At 37.2% G+C, this 20762-nt stretch overlaps 1 pseudogene; it reads right to left on the reverse strand.

Moving 5' to 3' along the window:
• Window positions 1-1928: 1928 nt before the first annotated feature.
• LOC112855682 (ras-related C3 botulinum toxin substrate 1 pseudogene) lies at window positions 1929-17655 on the reverse strand (annotated as a pseudogene).
• Between the last annotated feature and the right edge of the window lie 3107 nt (window positions 17656-20762).

Below are 20762 nucleotides of genomic sequence, written 5' to 3' on the forward strand. Positions count from 1 at the left end.
AAAACATGATTTTTAAACCTAGTTACTAGAGAACTAAGAAAAGCATTAGCTTTGAATAAAGTAACAAGGAAACAGGAACGTACTTTTACTAATCTACAAAATACTGTTTAATGCATTATCAGAAAGATTTTATAATACAGGGAGGCATATTGCTCATTAATAAGGGTTTCTGTAAGAAAAGCACTAAGCAACTATGTGAAAAACCAGTTTAAAGATGAATTAAATGCCCAATTTCAGGAGGGATGGCAGGTCTAAGAAAAAGGAAAAACTTAAAGCACACAGTGAGAAGACCAACCTTTCTTCATCATTCACTGCACTAGACAGAAATTAACCTTTTAAAATTTTACCCATGACACTTTTACTCAGTTTAATTATGGTATGTACAATGTAGTATAAATTAACCTCCATATTTTGTCAAAATACTGTCTTCATTCTTCATTCACGACAGGACTTGGGCTGCCCACACACCGCCCCCCTGTTCCTGGGTCCGCCCACTGCTAGAGCAGATGGTTCATCAGAGAAACAAGGGAGTAAGAGGGTTGTTCAAAATCTCAGCTAAAGTGAATACACAGTTTTGTTTTGTTTTAATGTCACTCAATCAAAAGATTGACCCAAAGAGTTGAGTCATTACACTCATTCCATTATGACATACAGTACAGTGTTAGGGAGTGAACACTGCTTGATTAATTATGGATGGTTAGATGGCAACATTTCTTGAAGGAGGTTGTGCTGCTTTTTTTGCAAAGACTGGTTAGAAAGTGTCTGCATTTCCAAACTTGACACACTGTCATCTCTTCTTAAAAACAAAGGTCTTAAAAACAAGGGTTTAGTGCTGGATGTTCGTAGTACAACAACGTGACTTGGTTCACAATGCATTTTGGCAACTCTTAATCTGAGCAACAATAGGGTTTTTGGTTTTGTTTTTCTGTTTTTTTGTTTTGTTTTGTTTTTTGGAAAAAAAAAACAAAAGGCTTTAAGAAACCTTACCATTTTAGGACTAAATGTAATATAATGTGAAAGTTTAAAGTCTTATACTTTATTTTATTTTTTTTTCAATATATGAAATTTATTGGTTTCCATACAACACCCAGTGCTCATCCCAAAAGGTGCCATCCTCAATACCCATCACCCACCCCCCCCCACCCCCCATCAACCCTCAGTTTGTTCTCAGTTTTTAAGAGTCTCTTATGCTTCGGCTCTCTCCCACTCTAACCTTTTTTTTTTTTTTTTTCCTTCCCCTCCCCTATGGGTTTCTGTTAAGTTTCTCAGGATCCACATAAGAGTGAAAACATATGGTATCTGTCTTTCTCTGTATGGCTTATTTCACTTAGCATCACACTCTCCAGTTCCATCCACGTTGCTACAAAGGGCCATATTTCGTTCTTTCTCATTGCCACGTAGTACTCCATTGTGTATATAAACCACAATTTCTTTATCCATTCATCAGTTGATGGACATTTAGGCTCTTTCCATAATTCGCCAGTCAGAGTGGCCAAAATGAACAAATCAGGAGACTATAGATGCTGGAGAGGATGTGGAGAAACGGGAACCCTCTTGCACTGTTGGTGGGAATGCAAACTGGTGCAGCCACTCTGGAAAACAGTGTGGAGGTTCCTCAGAAAATTAAAAATAGACCTACCCTATGACCCAGCAATAGCATTGCTAGGAATTTATCCAAGGGATACAGGAGTACTGATACATAGGGGCACTTGTACCCCAATGTTTATAGCAGCACTCTCACAATAGCCAAATTATGTAAAGTCTTATACTTTAAACAAATAAAACCTAAAACTGTGCATTGGTTCAAAATGGTTCTATGAAAAAACTAATCTGTAACAGAAGCTAGGCACTGAGTAGAAGGCTTCATCATTTTTGAGCAAAATGTACAAAGCTTCCGAGGGGGACAGGGCAGGCGAGGGTCCACACATCTACAACAGCAGACATTTTCTCTTTCTCGTCTTGACTGGAGCCAGGCAGAGAACAGCTGAATAGCTTCATCAAACACTGTCTTGAAGCCTTGGTGAGTGAGAGTGGAGCCCTCCAGGTATTTTACAGTGCTGCTCTCTTCAGCCAGGGCCAAAACCTGCAGGTGGATCACGGGACTCAGCTTCTTCTCTTTCAGTTTCTCAATCATGCCTTTGTCGTCTGTGAGATCTAGGTTAGTCCCTACCAGGAAAATTGGGGTGTTGGGGCAGTGGTGTTCCACCTTAGGGTAACACTTTACTTGAACATTTTCAAATGATGCAGGACTCACAAGAGAAATACATCTGTTTGCGGAGAGGATAAAGGGTGTAATCTGTCGTAATCTTAATGTCGGGCTGTATCCCCTAAACCCAGATTCAGTGGTTTTCCATCTGCCATAACATTGACAGAATAGTTGACAAAGGCAGCGGAGATATACTCTCCGGGAAATGCACTGGTTGTGTAACTGTCAGTAGGTGAGATCTACCTCCAGCCCCATCCCCCACCACCAGACCGTGATGTCTGGGATCTGGGGGTTGGCAGCTGGGTGAGGCAAGAAGCAGAGGGCTCTGGGCACAAGGTGCCTGAGCCGCTGTCCAGGCCACCTCACCCTCCGGCCAACGAGAAGCCAGAGCCCAGCAGCGGTGACCACCCAAAGCTGGGGAAAACTGCAGAGAAACAGGAAATGAGCTTTTTTTGTTGGTTTTAAATCTAAAGGCTCAAGTTATCCTTTCACCACTGGTTGATTTGACATTTGTAACACGCCTCTTATGTGCAAAGAATGTTCTAGGTTCTGGGATTCTTGCTGTGGAATACAGCAGATTAATATACTTATCATTATGGAGGTTACACTACATCAAGAGAGAGAAAAACGTAATAAGTATAATAAAGGCACCGTTCAGTATGTTAACAGTTTAAACACATAGGAAAGAAGTTAAGGAGCATCATGCTGTTTGTGGAGGTTAACAAAGGGTGAAGTTCTCTATTAAATCCAGTAACTAGGGCAGATCTCACTGAGAAGGTAACATTTGTGCAGACGTGGAAGCAGCAAGTGTTAACCATGTGAACACCTATGGGAAGAACAGTGTGGGCCCACACAAGTGTCCATTCAAACAGCAGCAGTTGGAGCATCCTCAGCCCATGTGACTATAACAAAGCCAATGGCCAGAGGGGCTGAGGCAAGGAGGAGAGTGGGAGGTGAGGAGGTCAGGGAGACGGGCTGGGTCGACTGGTTAGGGACTCTGAGGTCGCTCAAAGAATGTGGCCTTTAGTTCAAGAGAGGCAGTAACTCGTGGGATTTGGGCAGAGAAGCAACATGATCTGGCTGGAAAGGTCTTGCACTGACACTGCTGAGAGCTGACTCTAGGGACTCAGCAAGCGAAGCAGGAGACCTGCTTACTCCAGTCCTCCCGACACAGAAGTGGTGATCCAGATCAGGACTTCTGCAGTGCAGAGGGAGAGAAGTGACTGGATCCTGCTTCTCCGTATCTTGTTCTGTAGCCAGCAAGGTTTCCTAATCTTGGAATGGATGGACACCTTGAAAAATACAAGCCCCATCTTCTCTGAAAGCTTCTTCAGTCTCATTTTCAACCTGAAGCTTCCATCTACTAGATGGAAACATCTACTACTAAGTTTCCATCAATCTCGAAGTTTCCATCTAGTTTAAATGCTAAAATGATATCATGTGCTCCCTCTCTTACAATAACTCGGTCTCTCCTCTATAGAGGACATTTTTGTTTCTCTCACTTTCATTTTTTAAAATCTTTTCAGTATTACTCTGTAGCTCTAAGTTACCGTCACTTTAGTGTTTCTCTGGGCAGATGGGAAGACAAATACGTGTTCTAGGCTCTGGCATTATGAAAAATAATTCCAGCAATAATTTTGGTAAAGACTGCATTCTTTTAGAGCCATATTAAGAGGAGATACAGAGCTTTCTCATACACCCCCTGCTCCCCAGGGTGCACACACGGCCTCTTCCATCATCAATATCACTCACGAGAATGGACCATTTTTTACCAGGGATAAACCTACATTGTTATACCATAATCACCTAATGTCCACTGTTTACATTAGAATTCACTCTTGGTGTTGTGCATTGTATGGGTTTGGGCAAATATATAATTACAGATATCTATTTTACATTCTCACACAGAGTATTTTCACCACTCTAAAAATCCTCTATGCTCTCTGCCTGTTTGTCTCCACACCCTCTCCAGAAGACTTTGGTAAACCTTTTTTTATATAGTGCCATGTTTTCTAAAACACTAACAATTCATTCTCCCCTCAAAACGGAGAGTGACTTTAAATTTCATTGTCCCCACTTTAGTTATGAATATTCTATAATATTTTTTAATGATTAGGAAAACATAGATACGAGTAAAGTGGCCTTGGTGATGTTTAGCTGGGTCATACTGAGAGACATATGCAACAGCGATATATTAGAAATGGTGTTCATTTCACTTCTGTTACCGTAAAACAGCCACGTAGAACTGGTGCTCACACATGCCAAGGGCTTATTCATAAATGACACAAATGGTCCTCTTTAAACAGATAAAGTTCACAAGATTAACCATTTTTATTTTTTTTTAATTTTTTTTTAACGTTTATTTATTTTTGAGACAGAGAGAGACAGAGCATGAACGGGGGAGAGTCAGAGAGAGAGGGAGACACAGAATCTGAAACAGGCTCCAGGCTCTGAGCAGTCAGCACAGAGCCCAACGTGGGGCTCGAACTCACGGACCGCGAGATCATGACCTGAGCCAAAGTCGGATGCTTAACGACTGAGCCACCCAGACACCCCTAACCATTTTTAGATAAGAAAAAACAATGAACTGAATATCTTTTCCTAATTGTGTATATTAAAGCATTAAGGAATATATGCTGAAATATATAGAAGATGATGTATATGCTAATTGATTGCAAATGTACATTTTTCTGTAACTTTAATTCAATAATAAAGAAATGAATTATCTTCTTAAATTTTCATTTTGTTCTCGGTTTTACTTCAATTGACTGAAAATCTTTAGCACTATTTCAGTATGAGCTCTCTTATAATATAGCTACATTACACAGACTAGTTTTCAGACAGCTTTTATGAGAAAATTTAATTAAATTTTCAAAGCTCAATCTGTATCAGGTTTTTGATGATGTGGCACTTAAAGCACAATATGTGTTTTATTAAGTAAAAATTAACAATCCATTGGTACACTTAATTATTAAAGAAAGCATTATCTCAAATCATTGAGGCAAAATAGCAGAAAGGCAGTCAAAACTAGAAAGATTTAAAAGCAATAACTCCAGTTATATTAACAATCTGGTGTCTCCTATTTACCACAATTATTTCATCAGTCCTTCTTTTATTTATTAATGTACTGAACTTCTACTGGTACCTACAGCACTTGGTATTAAAACCAGATACTATGGGGTACCTGGGTGGTGCAGTAGGTTAAGCAGCCAGCTCCTGATTTCAGCTCAGGTCATGATCTCAAGGTTAGTGAGATCAAGTGCCACATTAGCTCCATGCTGACAGCGTGGAGTCTGCTTGGGATTCTCTTTCCCTCTCTCTCTGTCCTCTCTCTATCTCAAAAATAAATACAGTTTAAAAAAAAAGATGCTATAAATCAACTCACAGGCAACTTCCTCAAGATGCTCATACCTCATATGTTTCCTCCCAGAAGGGACATGGCTGTGTTGAAGAATAAGTAAGAAGTAAGCATGTGGGTTAGCAGTCGGCTTTCTAGCCAGAAAAAAAAAAAAATCTGGCTAAGTCTTGTCCGCTTTGGTAAGGCAGCAGAATTCATACACTGCAAGCTCAGTGAGTCTATCATCTGTGACTCTGATCTCTCTTCAAACTCAGAGGTTCATCCTTTGTACTTTTCATATTTTCAGCAACCCCCTCTGTGTGTCCTCTCTCCAGCCTGTGTTTCTGTCTTCAAAGCTAATCTCTGCATAGATAAAAGAACTCTATTTTTTTTTCCTAAGTAACACATTCAAGATAAATCACACCAATATTATACTTTCAAAATTCCTGACTTCCCACATCCCATAAATGAAATCCAAAGACCTTATGTTGACACTTAAAGTGTGCCCATCCCTTTGAACTCAGAGTGCTGTCTCATCCCTAATTCCCATTCTCTTAAACCCATGCAAGTGACCACTGTGGACGGCCGTCATTGCCAGCCCAGGCCACACTCAGTGTCAGTCTGCAAATGCTTGTTTCCTGAGTACAGAATCCCTTCCTCTGACTTTCCCCCATCCTTCACCCTGTCATCTTCTCCCATAAATTCCTATTTGCTCTACAAGATTCATTTGGAAAATCATCTCCCTGTGGAGCAGTTACCATCCCCCTCGATGTTAAGACTGAATTAACCACATCCTTTTCTTTACAGTCCTGGAAGCATTTTGCTCATATTCATACTTTTTGACATTTCAAATGCCAAATTATATATCCAAGGCCTCAGCATTGGGCATTATACAAAATAAATGTTATGCTTCCTACTCTTATGGAGATCACATTTTAGGAAGAAAGACCTATCAAATAAAAACTAAAATACGCGGTGATAAATAACATCTTAAGACTATATATGGAGTGTTCTGGACACAGATGAGGGGACTTTTAATTTGACCTTGGGCAGGAGACAGAGGAAGCATTGGCCACAGACAGCTATGAAAGTAAAGTGATATTAGAGCTAGCCTTGCCTATTTAGTAACAGTAGTTACCGGTGAGCAAAAAGGCAGAAACAGGACACGCACACTCAGAGGGCAACACTGGCCAATGCTGAGGGGCAGCTTTCCAAATGAAACAGGAAATGCACCCCATGAGGTTCATTTTGTTCATTTACATCTCCTTCCTGGTTCCTGTCGGCATATGAGATTTGTGGTCCCTACTAAAGAGGTCAGCACTTGCTAGGTCATGAAAGAAAAGATAAACCATGACAGGAGCTTAGGCTGTAGCAAGGAACAGTGGAGTCATTCAAAGTTTTGAACAAGGAGATTGACATAATCAAGTGTCTCTTCAGAACAATTGCCTGAAGGCATTGTGGGGAATTCATTGTAAGACCTGAAGAAAATACTGCTTCCTGATAGGGTTTAGGAGTTTATTGCAGGTGTTCAGAAACTCAGCAAAGAGAAACAAGAGCTTGTCCTAGAGCTGTCACAGAATGAAGTAGAAGGTTTGAGTTTGTGTTTGACATTCTTTTTGGCGACATTATTCACCAAACTTTCTGACTCATAATAGCTAACGGCTGAGGAGGTACAAAGGGGACTGGGTTTCTGTTTGGAGCACCTGTCTCAGGCAACACCTTCAAGCTAAATAGAAGAAGATACATAGACAATGACATTGAAGACAGGAGACGGGGGAAAAGAAATACACTTGTGCAGCCTGCTCTTTTGATTACGTAATACACATAACAGCTATAGATATAACTTAATAAAAAGCTAATTCATTATTCTTAATAGCTGGATATACCAATTTAATTATTTTTATTGGCGTTTAGGTAGTTGGCAGGTATCTTTTTCCCCTACTACAAAATAAAACATACTTTTGTGGACAAGTGCCAGAATAACTTATGATGGAAATACTTTGGAATAAATTTCCAAATCAAAAGGAATATGCATTCTTTGATAGACAAATATCAGTTTTTTAGGGAATAGATTTGGAGTAATAATAAAAGCTCAGAGAGAGATCTATAATTTTGCTGTTTCACAAATGAGCATCCAGCATCTATGAGTGATGTTTTGCTCCTGATAATACATGGTCAGGAGCGAAATGCGATAGTCAGAAGCTTTGACATCAGGGTATTGGACGAGATGCTACTTTCAACTAAGAACATAATAATAATTATCACGATAAAGATTATCATGTAGCCAAAATGATTCAATCATCAAAATATACTTTATTTTACGAAATACATACAATAATCTAGAGACAAATAAAAATCTCAATTTTATAAAAGAGCTAATGACTATTTTTATAAGTGCCATAGTTTTAGTTTATGTATTTATTTTGAGAGAGAGAGAGAGGATGAGCAGGGGAGGGGCAGAGCGAGAGGGAGAGAGAAGGCCAAGCAGGCCCCCTGCTCTTAGAACAGAGCCCCACTTGGGCTTGAACCCATATACTGTGAGATCATGACCTGAGCCAAAACCAAGAGTCAGATGCCTGTAACAGACTCAGCCACCCAGCTAGAGCTAATGACTATTTTTACAAGTTCCACATTTTTATTTTTTCAGTTTAATTATTTATTTATTTTGAGAGAAAGAGAGAGGATGAGAAGGGGAGGGGCAGAGCGAGAGGGAGAGAGAACGCCAAGGAGGCCCCCATGCTATTAGTACAGAGCCCCTCTTGGTCTTGAACCCACAAACCGTGAGATCGCGACCTGAGACAAAACCCAGAGCCAGATGCCTAACAGACTCAGCCACCCAGGTACCCCTATAAATACCTTATTTTTAAATGAAGTCTAGTTCACGAAGCTTAACAAGGCACATCTCCAATTCTTGGAGTAGAGAAAAACACTGAATTCACAACTATGCAGTAACAGCTGAGTACTTGAATTGTCTCTAGTTGACTATATATTTTAAGCAACTACTTAAATGCTCTAATTATCCAATTTTCTTACTTTATTCATTGCACTGTGTACAATTCTACAGTAAATATGTATATCGAATATTACTGAATACCGCAGGATTCAGTAAACATATTCCGTAAAGGGTTAGACAGTAAACATTTTAGGCTTTGTAGCACATTCAGCATTGTTGCGACGCCTCACCTCTACCAGTGTAGCGCAAAAGCCACCAGAGAGAATGCACATATAAGCGTAACGGTGTTCCCATAAAAGTTCACTAAAAGGTGGCAACATAGACTTGGTCTTCAGGCTCTGGAGTTGGCTGACCCTTGAAATCTAAGACTGAAGGAAAAGCTTAAAAAATAACATTTTATATGTTTTCCAACCCTGAGACACTATGATCCTAAATAACTTTGGTCTCTTGGTAATACACATTTGTAATTAAAAATGGGGGGGGGGGGTATATTTACAGGTATTTTTAAAAGTAGTGAACATGAACAATTTAAAAGGTGCAAAAACTAAAAAAATATTCCTAGATCTCCACTAACAAGTTCTGAAACTCAATAACTTTCTATGATTCTTTCAAACCTATATGAAACTCAAATAGCAAACTGCACACTCAGCCTCTTTCCACAGAGCATTTTCAAAGCGTGGCTGCTACTCTCTCTCAGCTAGTTTCAAATGCCCTGGGTTGTCTTATTTTGAAATGCAGGAATGAGCCTACAGAGACCAACTGGACCGGAATTGTTTGGTTTAAAATGGGTGTGACTGTCTTAAGTGTTGCTGTGGTTCTAAGTTTGAATTATGGTTACATTCTAGTTTTAATAAAGAAGTGTACTGAAAAATAAGGATTCAAGGATTTAACATTAACCTTGAGCGGCCAAAACAATGAAATAAACTAATAATGTGCATCTATAGACTTCTATTTTTTTATTTACTAATATTTATTTACTAATAATAGTTTTGCTATGTTATTTTCCCACTAAGGATAGCTACATTTCTTTTCGTCATGTGTAAAATGGAATAGTGTGCCACAAAATTAAGCATTATGATTTATGGGACTTATTAAGTGTAAAAAAAGAGTATAATTAGTTTTCCAGTGCCAGAAGCATTATTTGAGTGGAATATAGTTGGTTATGTGATAAACCTATAACTGTGAGTCAATATAAACTGATAACATCTCCCTTTTAATATCTAGAGCTTTTTAATATTATTGTTGCTGTTGATTTTAACTGAAAGATGGAGTCATTAAAGCTGATAATTCATCTTTTTTGAGGCTCTTTGTAAAAAGTTGGTGAAAACATGACCTGGCTAACACTTACCTGAACCTGCAGATAGTTTACTTAATCAAAGAAAATTGGCAAAAATAATAAAATCAGGGAAAGTGCCATTAACAATAAACTTACTCTTTTATCATGCCATTTTTTAGACTCACAGTTCTTACATGATAAAATCTACTATTAGAATCTCTATGGGTGGTAAAGTCTGACATAATGCTCTCAAGCCAGTGTTTCACTTCTCCAGAATGCAGTTCTAGATGGCTTTGGTCTTCACCATTTGTATCTTTCTGGGGCTGGGGTTCAAAGGATAGTCAAAAACCAAGGGAAGCTGTTCCTATGATAATGATAGGGACATGCACATACACACATACAAACAAAACCATGCAAGTCCCCTTATGGTCTTGATTCGTCAATGGTTCATTGCCATTTTCATACACATGCTTTCTTTCCAAAACAAATAACATAGTTAAATCCACAATCTATAAATGAGGGGGAATGCTCTCCAAATGCTAAAGCAAATACAAAGGTGTGATGTTGGTAAAGATAAATGATTATGGACAAAGTTTCAATCTAACACACTTGCCTACTATGCAAATCATATGATTTACATTTTACCACATGTTACTTTTTATTTTTCAGAATAGTTAAGACAAGTAGCAATATTAAAATTAAAAAATGTAATGACAGGGGCACCTGGGTGGCTCAGTAGGTTAAGCATGTGACTCTTGACTTGGGGTCAGGTCATGATCTCAGTGTGTGACATGGAGTCCCCCCAGAGGGCTTTGCGATGACCATGCAGAGCCTGCCTGGGATTTTCTCTCCTTCTTTCTCTGCCTCTCCCTGACTCGTGCACATACTCACCCTCTTCCCCTCTTTCTTACTTAAAATAAATAAGCATTCAAAAATTGTAATTATACTTTATTTATCATCTATTTAATTAGTTAAATCCAGCTTACAAAACTATTAAAAATATCTCCAAAATAGATATTTAATCTGATCAGATTATTATTAGCTTATTCCACAGACAGCAATGCAACATTTACAACAACTATACAGAATAGATGCAGTCACGACTCGTGCTCTCAAGGCACTCACAAATTCCTGATGTATAGGAATTTGCACAGATGTATAACTGAATGACAGTATCTTGAACAAAACATGATGATAATTCCTAAAGTTGACAAAGTGGTATGGAAATTCGGGGGAGATAATAATTCAGCTTTGAGAATTATTTTGTGAAGTGAAATACTGAAGGAGAAGAAGGACTTCAAAGGCAATGGTAAAGGGCGTTTCAGACAAGGGGTAATGACCACAGCACCACCACAGGCATGTGGGTGAGGGCTTGTCTTGACTGCTGACATGCATGTCACGTAGTTAGGCTACGAAGACCATATGTGAGATCAGGCAAAAGTACAGGGATGGAAATTACTATCACCTGTTCCAGAATACCAGCAAAAGATATTCTGTATGGTTACTTTTAATGTGGCTGGGCTAAAAACAAATGGCTAGAAATAAAAGGAGAGTAAGTGCATAGAAGGCATTTTAGATCATGCGCCTTAGTCTGGGGTATTACACAAACATGTTTCATCAAGCAAAGACTTGGGTGTAAGTAGTTTGTAAGATAACCACAAGAAGAAGAAAAAGTAGAAAAATGAGAAAGGAATAAAGGAAAGAAAACAACAACAACAAAGGGTGTGTAAATGAGTGTGTCACTGTTGTGGCCAAATCTTATTTCTTCTAGGAACTCTTAAAGATATGAAATATAACTCAGAATCAACAAATGCTTGCGGAATGAATATGTCAATAGGAAAATGATATCAATTAAAGATGGAGCTCAGCATAATTCCGAGCCTTGATCCTTGGACGAGTTTCCCCTCCATGCATTTAATCTTTTTTGGGCTCCGAGATTATGCACACAAACCACCTTTGTTAATTTTGCTGTATCTGTGATCCTCCTTGCATAATTTAGTCAATATCGTTCTTTAAATCCTTTAACTACTTATTCTCCTTCTGGAAATACTGACTATGAAATCATGGTTGGATATATTAACCTCATGTTTTCCTGTAATCTCTCATTTGTTTAGGGTTTTAACTCTTCAGGGGTTTTAACTCTTTAGCACTTCTGGGGTATCATGGCTGCGCTTTCCAAAGAAAGAAAATGCTCTCAGATTAAAAAAAAAAGAAAAAAAAGCAGGTATGGAACACTGTTCTGCAGACAGAAAATGCCTTCAGACAAAAAAGCAGGAAGATCCAGGTATGGATCCCATGAAACTCCTAGGGCATAAGAATACAGCTCCTTGACATAGGTCTTGGTAATGAATTTTTGGATATGACACCTAAAACACAAGCAACAAAATAAAATTAAACCAGTGACACTACAAACTAAAAAGCTTTCACACAGCAAAAGAAACCATAACCATCAGCAGAACGAGAAAACATACTTGCAAACTATGTATTGGGTAAAGAGTTAATACCCAAAATACATAAAGAAATCAAACAACTCAACAGCTAAACAAATACCCCAATTAATAAAAGAGCAAAGGATCTGAGGAGACATTTCTCCAAAGTAGACATACAAAAGGCTGACAGGTATGTGAAAGGATGGTCAACATCACTAGCTGTTGGGAAAATGCAAACTAAAATTATGCTGGGTTATCATATCCCACCTATAAGCATAGCCATCATCAAAAGGACAAGAAATTACAAATGCTGGCATGTACGTTAAGAAAAGGGAACTCTAGGGGCACCTGGGTGGCGCAGTCGGTTAAGCGTCCGACTTCAACCAGGTCACGATCTCACGGTCTGTGAGTTCGAGCCCCGCGTCGGGCTCTGGGCTGATGGCTCAGAGCCTGGAGCCTGTTTCCGATTCTGTGTCTCCCTCTCTCTCTGCCCCTCGCCCGTTCATGCTCTGTCTCTCTCTGTCCCAAAAATAAATAAACACTGAAAAAAAAAATTAAAAAAAAAAAAAAAAAAAAAAAGAAAAGGGAACTCTTGTTTTTAATGTTTATTTATTTATTTGCATGGGGCAGAGAGAGAAGGAGAGTGAAATTCCCAAGCAGGCTCCACACTCAGCACAGAACACAACATGGGGCTTGATCCCACTACTGTGAGATCATGACCTGAGTTGAAATCAAGAATCAGATGCTTAACCAAGTGAGCCACCCAGGTGCCCCAGGAACTCTTATGCACCGTTGGTGGGAATGTAAACTGGTACAGCCACTCTGGAAAATAGTATGGAGGATCCTTAAAAAAAATTAAAAATGGAACTACCATATCATCCAGCAATTCCACTTCTGGGAATATATCCAAAGGAAATGAAATCATATTCACAATAATTTAAAAGTATATCTTCACCACCATATTCATAACAGCATTCCTTACAAAAGCCAAGACTTGGAAAAACCTAAGTGTCCATCAATAGATGAATGGATAAGAAGTTGTGGTAACACACACACACACACACACACACACACACACACACACACACACACTGAAATATTACTCAGCCATAAGAAAGAGGAAGTTCTACCATTCGTGACAACATGGATGAATCTGGAAGACATTATGCTAAGTGAAATAAGTTAGACAGGGAAGGACTAATATAGTATGATCTCGCCTATATTTGGAATCTAAAAACAAAAAACCCAACTCCTAGAAAAAGAAATCACACTTGTGGTTACCAAAGGCTGAGGATTGGGGTACAGGGGATTAGAAGAAGGTAGTAAAAAGGCACAAATTTGCAGTAATGAATTAGTTCTGAATGCAAATGTAATTTTTTCAATTTACATAGCAATGTTATATATCATATGTGGAAACATAGTGATATGGGTAGTATAAAAAGAGGCCACAAAGAAGCTTAATAACTTTAAGATGATAGTTGCCTCTGGGGAGAAATAATGGGAAAAAAAAGATTGTATTTCTCTTAATCGAATCTCTATCGTTTTCAAAAACAGATCTCAAGTAAATATATTAATGCATAAACATTTGCAAAATTGTGTGAGTACAAAGGTGTTTTTGATATATTTCCTGTCCATTTTTGTTTGAAATATTCTGCAACTTTCAAAATGTATAAAATAAAGTGTTTGAGTGTAGTGAAGGAAATTTGCTTAAATTCTACCAGTTACCAACATCTGAATTGCATTATCAGTGCACAGGACTTACAGAGAAACAGTATCTTTAAACTATAGTAAAATTTAACTCTAGCCAATTATTCTACAATTTAAATTACTATGGCTTGAATTTACAACATTTTCATATGAATATGGTTATAAATAATGAGTGCAACAAAAATTTCCTTAGGCCATGACAATCTGTAGGTACAAAGAGCTCATAAAACCATCGATGCTCAAACTTATTAATAACTCCCATGTGCATTTATGCAAGATCTCAGCTCTAACTAGATACATATGACCTCTACCCCATTAGCTCTCCTTCCCAGGAGGCCCTATGTTGATGAAACAGAAGTTCTTGGGGCAAAGTTTGCTTTTTCCATCTTCTGACCATTTTTACCATCTGACCCTTTTACCATCTTCCGGTCATTTTGTTGTCCGACGCCTGCAAGGCAACCGGGAGAAGCATTTACTGAGGTGGACCAAGAATTAAAAATCCTACAAGAGGCTGAATTGTCGCCAAATTCCGCTTATTCTTCTCTTGGACTCTCCAACAGACGTACTGGTGCTTGGAGTCTTAAATGATTTTTATACTTCTCTCACCCTTTTTTTAAAGTCTTCCAAACAAAGAATCAGGTCTATTTGGGGGAGCTGCTTAGATACAGACACTATCATGTCTTCCTTGGGTGTGCCCTAATAAATACTTGAAAAGTCAGGTATTGGATCAACTCAAGCCACAGGATGAGTCCTGGGGAAAGGAAGTATGCGCTACTAATTCTTTAGATACCTGTTCTCTACCTCCTTGTGTAGGTTCAACTGGGTTACCACTCAGTCCCTCAGAGCCGGATACTATTAACTGCGGCCATCTCTCTCTCTGCATTTTATAATTCAGGGAGCCTTTCCTGAAGGTGGAATACAATTGTACATGAAGAAAAGGGAACTCTTTTTTTTAATGCTTATTTATTTATTTGCATGGGACACAGAGAGAAGGAGAGTGAAATTCCCAAGCAGGCTCCACACTCAGCACAGAGCCCGACACGGGGCTTGATCCCACTACCGTGAGATCATGACCTGAGCTGAAATCAAGAATCAGATGCTTAACCAATTGAGCCACCCAGGTGCCCCATGTCTTCCTTGTGATACAAAAAATACTCACAATAACACCAAACCTTTGGTATATTCAGGAAATACAGCTGACCTTTCAAAGATAGGGCCTTGAACTATGCGGGTCCCCTTACACATGGATTTTTTTTTCCCAGTAAATACAGTACAAAATCATCAATGTGTTTTCTCTTCCTTGTGATTTTCATAATAACATTTTTTTCTCTAGCTTACTTTATTGGAAGAGCACAGTATATAATAATACATAGAACATACAAAGTATGTGTCAATTGACTGTTTATGGTGTTGGTAAGGCTTCCAGACAACAGTAGTCTATTAGTTCAGTGTTGGGGGAGTCAAAAGTTATACACAGAATCCAACTGCATGGGGGGCTTGGTGTCCCTAACCCTGTGTGAAGGGTTAAATGTACCTAATTAGCTTAATGTGGTCAGGTATATTTATGTCTGGTTTTTCCTTCTTGCCAATACCGATGTTAATGTGGCAGTCGCAAGCAGCTTTATTATTTGGCAACTCAGTGTCATAGCAACTGAATTCACTATTTGTTGAAGAGCCAAGAGTGAAGTTGGAAAGTATACTAGCCAATGTTTTCCCCTTTACAGAATTAATGAAGGAGAATGAAGAACCCCTAATACAAAACCCCTAAATGCATTTTGGAATAACCTTTCTGAAAATGTATCACTGTTTAATCATTGGCACAACTAACTAAAGCTCCGTGTTTTTCATTGAGGATCTAAACAGAAACTACAGTATATGCTCAGAGGCCATATGAATACTTCTGACAAAGATAAGCAGTGAAACGAGTTGACGCTTCTGTTGAAAAGGGATAAAACCACTCTACTGGTGAGGCATTCATCATTACAGGAAAAAAAAAGTATCAGTAATTTTATTCCCCATTCTGAGATTATCACTCACAGCTATGGTCTCTGTTATTGCAATAACAAATTGAGAAATAATATTTCCCCCAGGAAAATGTGGGATGTTTTAATGTTTTATGGCAGAAAGACATTTTTGCAGACATTGCAGAAAGCTAATGTCTCCTTTAAATTGGGCTATAATTCAAAGAGAACTATGAAATGCAGCTGCAAAAAGTCAGCTAAATAAGTAAGCTTATATTTTCTAGTTTATTCTGAAAACATTTTTGATTTTTTACTGTTGCTCGTTTTGTGGCTACAGGACATAGTATACTTTGTTTATACAATATCTATCCTTGGGTAGAGAAAAATTAAGTATCCCTAAATAACGGGGTATAAGGCTCAATATAAGGAGAGCCTTATTTATAGATATATCTATAGAGATATGTTTATATAGATATATATCTTACATAGAGATAGATTTACCAATCTAGTAATGTCTCCACTTGCATTTCATGAGTTTTTTATGCATTATCCCTCTCATTAATTAACAAATATGTGTTGAGCAAACAACTGTTCACCAGGCAACATGGTATATGTGTAGTACAATGTATTGAACAGAGCAGGCAAGATCTTCTCTGTCATGAAGACAAAAATTTGTGGAAAAGACTGGCAAGAACAAGTTAAAAATTTATATATATATATATATATATATATATATATATAAATATATATGAAGAAAATCTATGACAAAATGTCAAAGAAAACATGAGAGGAGTTTTTTTTTTCAGAGATGTATCTATTTTTAACATTTATCTATTTAGTTTTCTACAGAATCTTATTTTCTAACTGAAATAAAATTATACTGTCGTTTAGTCAGCTATATATTCATACATTTATTATTTTAAAGTCTTTATTGTGGTCTATATTGCTAATTTAGAAAAGTATATAAATGTTGAATAATTCAAAGAGTTATGATAAAACCAACAACACTCATATACACCCAGCTTAAGAAGTAACATTTTCTCCATACACATCACACCTCCTCTGTGTCCCGCCCCCAAAGCACTACCTACCCTACCTCCAAAAAGGAACCATTATCACAAATATTTTGCCAATTCTATTGTACCTCTTCATAATTTTACTACCTGTGTAGTTAATATCACTATCATTAAAAATATTAAAATGGTATCATAGCACATGTATTGTTCAGCAATTTACTCATTTTGCCTAATATTTTGCAATTTCTCCATTTCTACATGTTAGCTGAAGTCCATCCATTTTAGTGCTACATTGTATAACAAAATTGTGTTCTTCCATTGTGCTTTTGATAGATGATGAATTGTTTCCCAATTTTCTTTTTCTTTTTTGGGTAATTATGGACAGTGCTTCAATAAACAGTCTTATACGTGACTCCAGGGACACAGTCATTTTGCTCCAGATACATTTACTAACTAGTGTTATGAAATCGCATGCTCAACACTATTATGTAATGAAAAGAAAAGCAGTTTTAAAATAGAAACAAAACATTTAATTCACAATATTTAGAGGATAAACATAAAAATTATATAAGCATCTTATTATAAAAAAAATCATTTGATGAAATTCAATACTGATTCCTTAAAAAAAAAACTACCACACTAAAAAAAGAAACTATATTATCCAATAAAATATATCTTAAAAACTAAAGCAAACATGGTACTTAAAGACACAACTTTGAAAACTGTCCCTATGAGGTCAACAATAAGACTGGGATAGCCACTACCGCCATTTCTAGTCAACGTTTTATACGGAAGGTCCTGGCAACAAAAGTCAGTCACATATAAGAAAACTGGAGGGCAAAATAACTAAAAATATGTCTTAAATCATCTTGGACTTTCTACAAGATAATTTGAAAATTATGATATTTTTCTTTTTCCTTTTCAAATTTTATACATTTTATTTCTCTTGTGACAATGTCGTATAGAAACGTTGGATCATAAACATTTTTTAAATTGCTTTGACTATAAAGAAAGGAAATGATTTGTTAATTCAAAATTAAATGTGATATAGAAAAATGTGTGTGTGTGTGTGTGTTATAAATGCTCTTTTTTTAGTGTAAAGATATTCCTTTTTCTACTTTTATTGGCTAAAATTTTGTGTGAATGATAGCTGTCCTATAAATGACTGATTTTGCCAGCTAAACCTAGTATTTTGTTCCAGGAAGACTTTTAACTGCTCAAAATTTTACCTCAATGGCCATAAAAACATTTTGTGTTTTTAACATCTTTTGAGTCATTTTCAGAAATTTGTATTTTTCAAAGCAATTCTTTTTTTGAAACATTCAAATTATTGGCCTAAATATATTTATATTTTTTAATGAGTTCTATGGTTGTGTCTCCTTTTTGATTTATATTTTGCTTATCTTCCTTTTGATTTTGATCAATCTTAAGAAGTTCATCTAATATGTCTCAGAGAACCTACTTTTGGCTTTGATGACTTCATTTGTTTTGATATTCCCTTCTTTCTACTGTCTGAATCTACTTTCTTTAGTTAATATCTTATTATGGACTCTTAGCTGAATACTTCATTGTGTTTCTTTTTTCTCAAAGGAACAATCTATATTTCCTTGTTTGTAAAACTTTATCTTTCAGACATCAGAAAATATCTGCCTGAAAACAGATATTTAAATGTGTTACAGTTAACATAGCACTGCAGTAGGACCTCAAAGTCTCCAGACCTTGGTGATCTTCTAACCTCTAAAGTTCCGACTTTCACTTCATCCTAATCCTTTTCTGGATTCCTCATTACAGTGATAGCTTAGTGGTTTATTTAAAAGTTGTAAATTACTTTTATTCACAATTTTACTTATTTTTATCAGGCTGTCTTTGGTAGTATCTATTCTACACGCTGTCCATAACCTTAAATCATCTATTTTTTTCAATCTCCGGAAGATTAACAAATCCTTTTAGTCTGTATTTTTAAATGTTTATTTATTTTGAGAGAGAGAGAGACAGGGAGGGAGGGAGGGAGGGAGAGGGGGAGAGGGGGAGAGGGGGAGGGGGAGGGGGAGGGGGAGAGGGAGAGGGAGAGGGAGAGGGAGAGGGAGAGGGAGAGGGAGAGGGAGAGATAAGTGAGCACAAAGAGAGAATCCCAAGCAGATTCCAAGCTATGAGCTGTTAGCCCTGAACCCGACGCAGGGCCGGATCTCAGGAACCCTGAGATCAGGACCTGAGCCAAAATCAAGATTCAGACACTTAACCAATGAGCCACCCAGGCGCCCCAGTTGGCCTGTATTTAAACTCATTTGTGTGATTCCCCCATCCACATATCTTTTGTTCATTTGACTATTTAGCAAAGATTTTTTGATCCCTACTATTTCCCAGACACTGTTTTATGTGCTGGCGATGTAACTGTGAACATTCATATGTGAATATCTCTGTGAAAAACAGAAATAAATACATTAAAAAGACACTAGTTATCAATAAGCTGAAAGAATATAAACAAAGCAGAAATAAGAAATGATGAGTGAGGGGGGATGCCCTCTAGACATTCATAAAAGACTTCTCCAAAAGTGATGGTTGAGTTGAGATCTGAAGGGTACAGCTGAAGGAGTCAGATGACTATTTGTAGAAAGAGTAATTCAGCTAATACAAAAGTACAAAGATAATGAGACAGGAAGACACTTGCCACTTTCAAACTGCAAGGAAGCTGCTATTGCCATACCTCAGGGAGCTTGTGGAGAACAGTCAGAGATAAAGAAGTGATAACTCAATACCTGTATTAGAGTATTCTACTATTTACAAATGTTAACAGCAATTTTTTGAAAATCGCTGCCTGACATCGATTTTTCACAAAGGGAAATGAATTCTTTTTTCTTTTTTCTTTTCCTGTTTTGTTTGTTTGTTAAACCTCTTGACCTGATTATTTTTCCTTAATCTTCAAAATCGAAGCATCTTGCCAGAGTCCATTAATTTTGCATTGATTCTGCCGAGAATAAGATGAGTAGTTTTGTCCTACAGGTTCAGGTTATTTTAGAATACAGATATTTTTGCTTTATCTTCACTTCCATTTATTTTGTTTTATCCTTTTGTTTGTTTCATGTATTTATTGGGCTATTTTATTTGTAGTGAGGATTTTTCCTTACAAATCCTTGATTTTGATTAGATTGCCTTTTCATATTTGCCTCTTTTTTTACTACAATAATTCTAAGAGAATGAATAAAGTTTACTCTCTAAAATTTCTATTCCCATTTGTTCAATTTCCATTCAAGATTTTATGGCCTCCAATGAGAATTATAATCATTATTGCATTTTTTATTCCCCTGCATTGTGTTTTTAATTAAGCAAGTTCTTTCTCTCTTTGCAACCTGCTTCTCAGATTTATGTATTTGCATTTCCGCTTGCTGTCTTATGTTACACTGTTTTATTTTTATAGAGGCAATATCACCTTGTACTTACTAAGAATGCAAAGCAGATCTCTGAAACTTTTGTTGTTGTTATTTTCTACCTCCGTGCTTATTCAGAGGTATTATTTTCTTTAAGTTTTCCTGGCCGTGGTTCTCCTCACTGCACCATTAATTGTGCTGCAGTATATTTTTCATTTGCCTTAGACTGTCTTATTGTTGCTTATACACATTTAAATAAAGAAATAAATACTCAAATGCTTATTTTCCAAATACCCAAGTTGTGGCCTTTTGCTTATTTAACAATCTTGCTCCCTTTAATTATTTTGCAGAGGCTGTTGGAATGGAGACTTAGAAATAAACCAGGCAGGAAAAGGGTATCAAAGAAAAAATAAAACAAAATAGAAGAAGCTTTCTGAAGCCATGGAGCCACCGGACTGCTTATATTCGTAACAACAAATACTGCATGCTCTAAAGATATTAAATGAAAAGCT

This window comes from Puma concolor, chromosome D4, assembly GCF_028749965.1.
Source record: "Puma concolor isolate L17-30 chromosome D4, mPumCon1.1.hap2, whole genome shotgun sequence".
Lineage (NCBI taxonomy): Eukaryota > Metazoa > Chordata > Mammalia > Carnivora > Felidae > Puma > Puma concolor.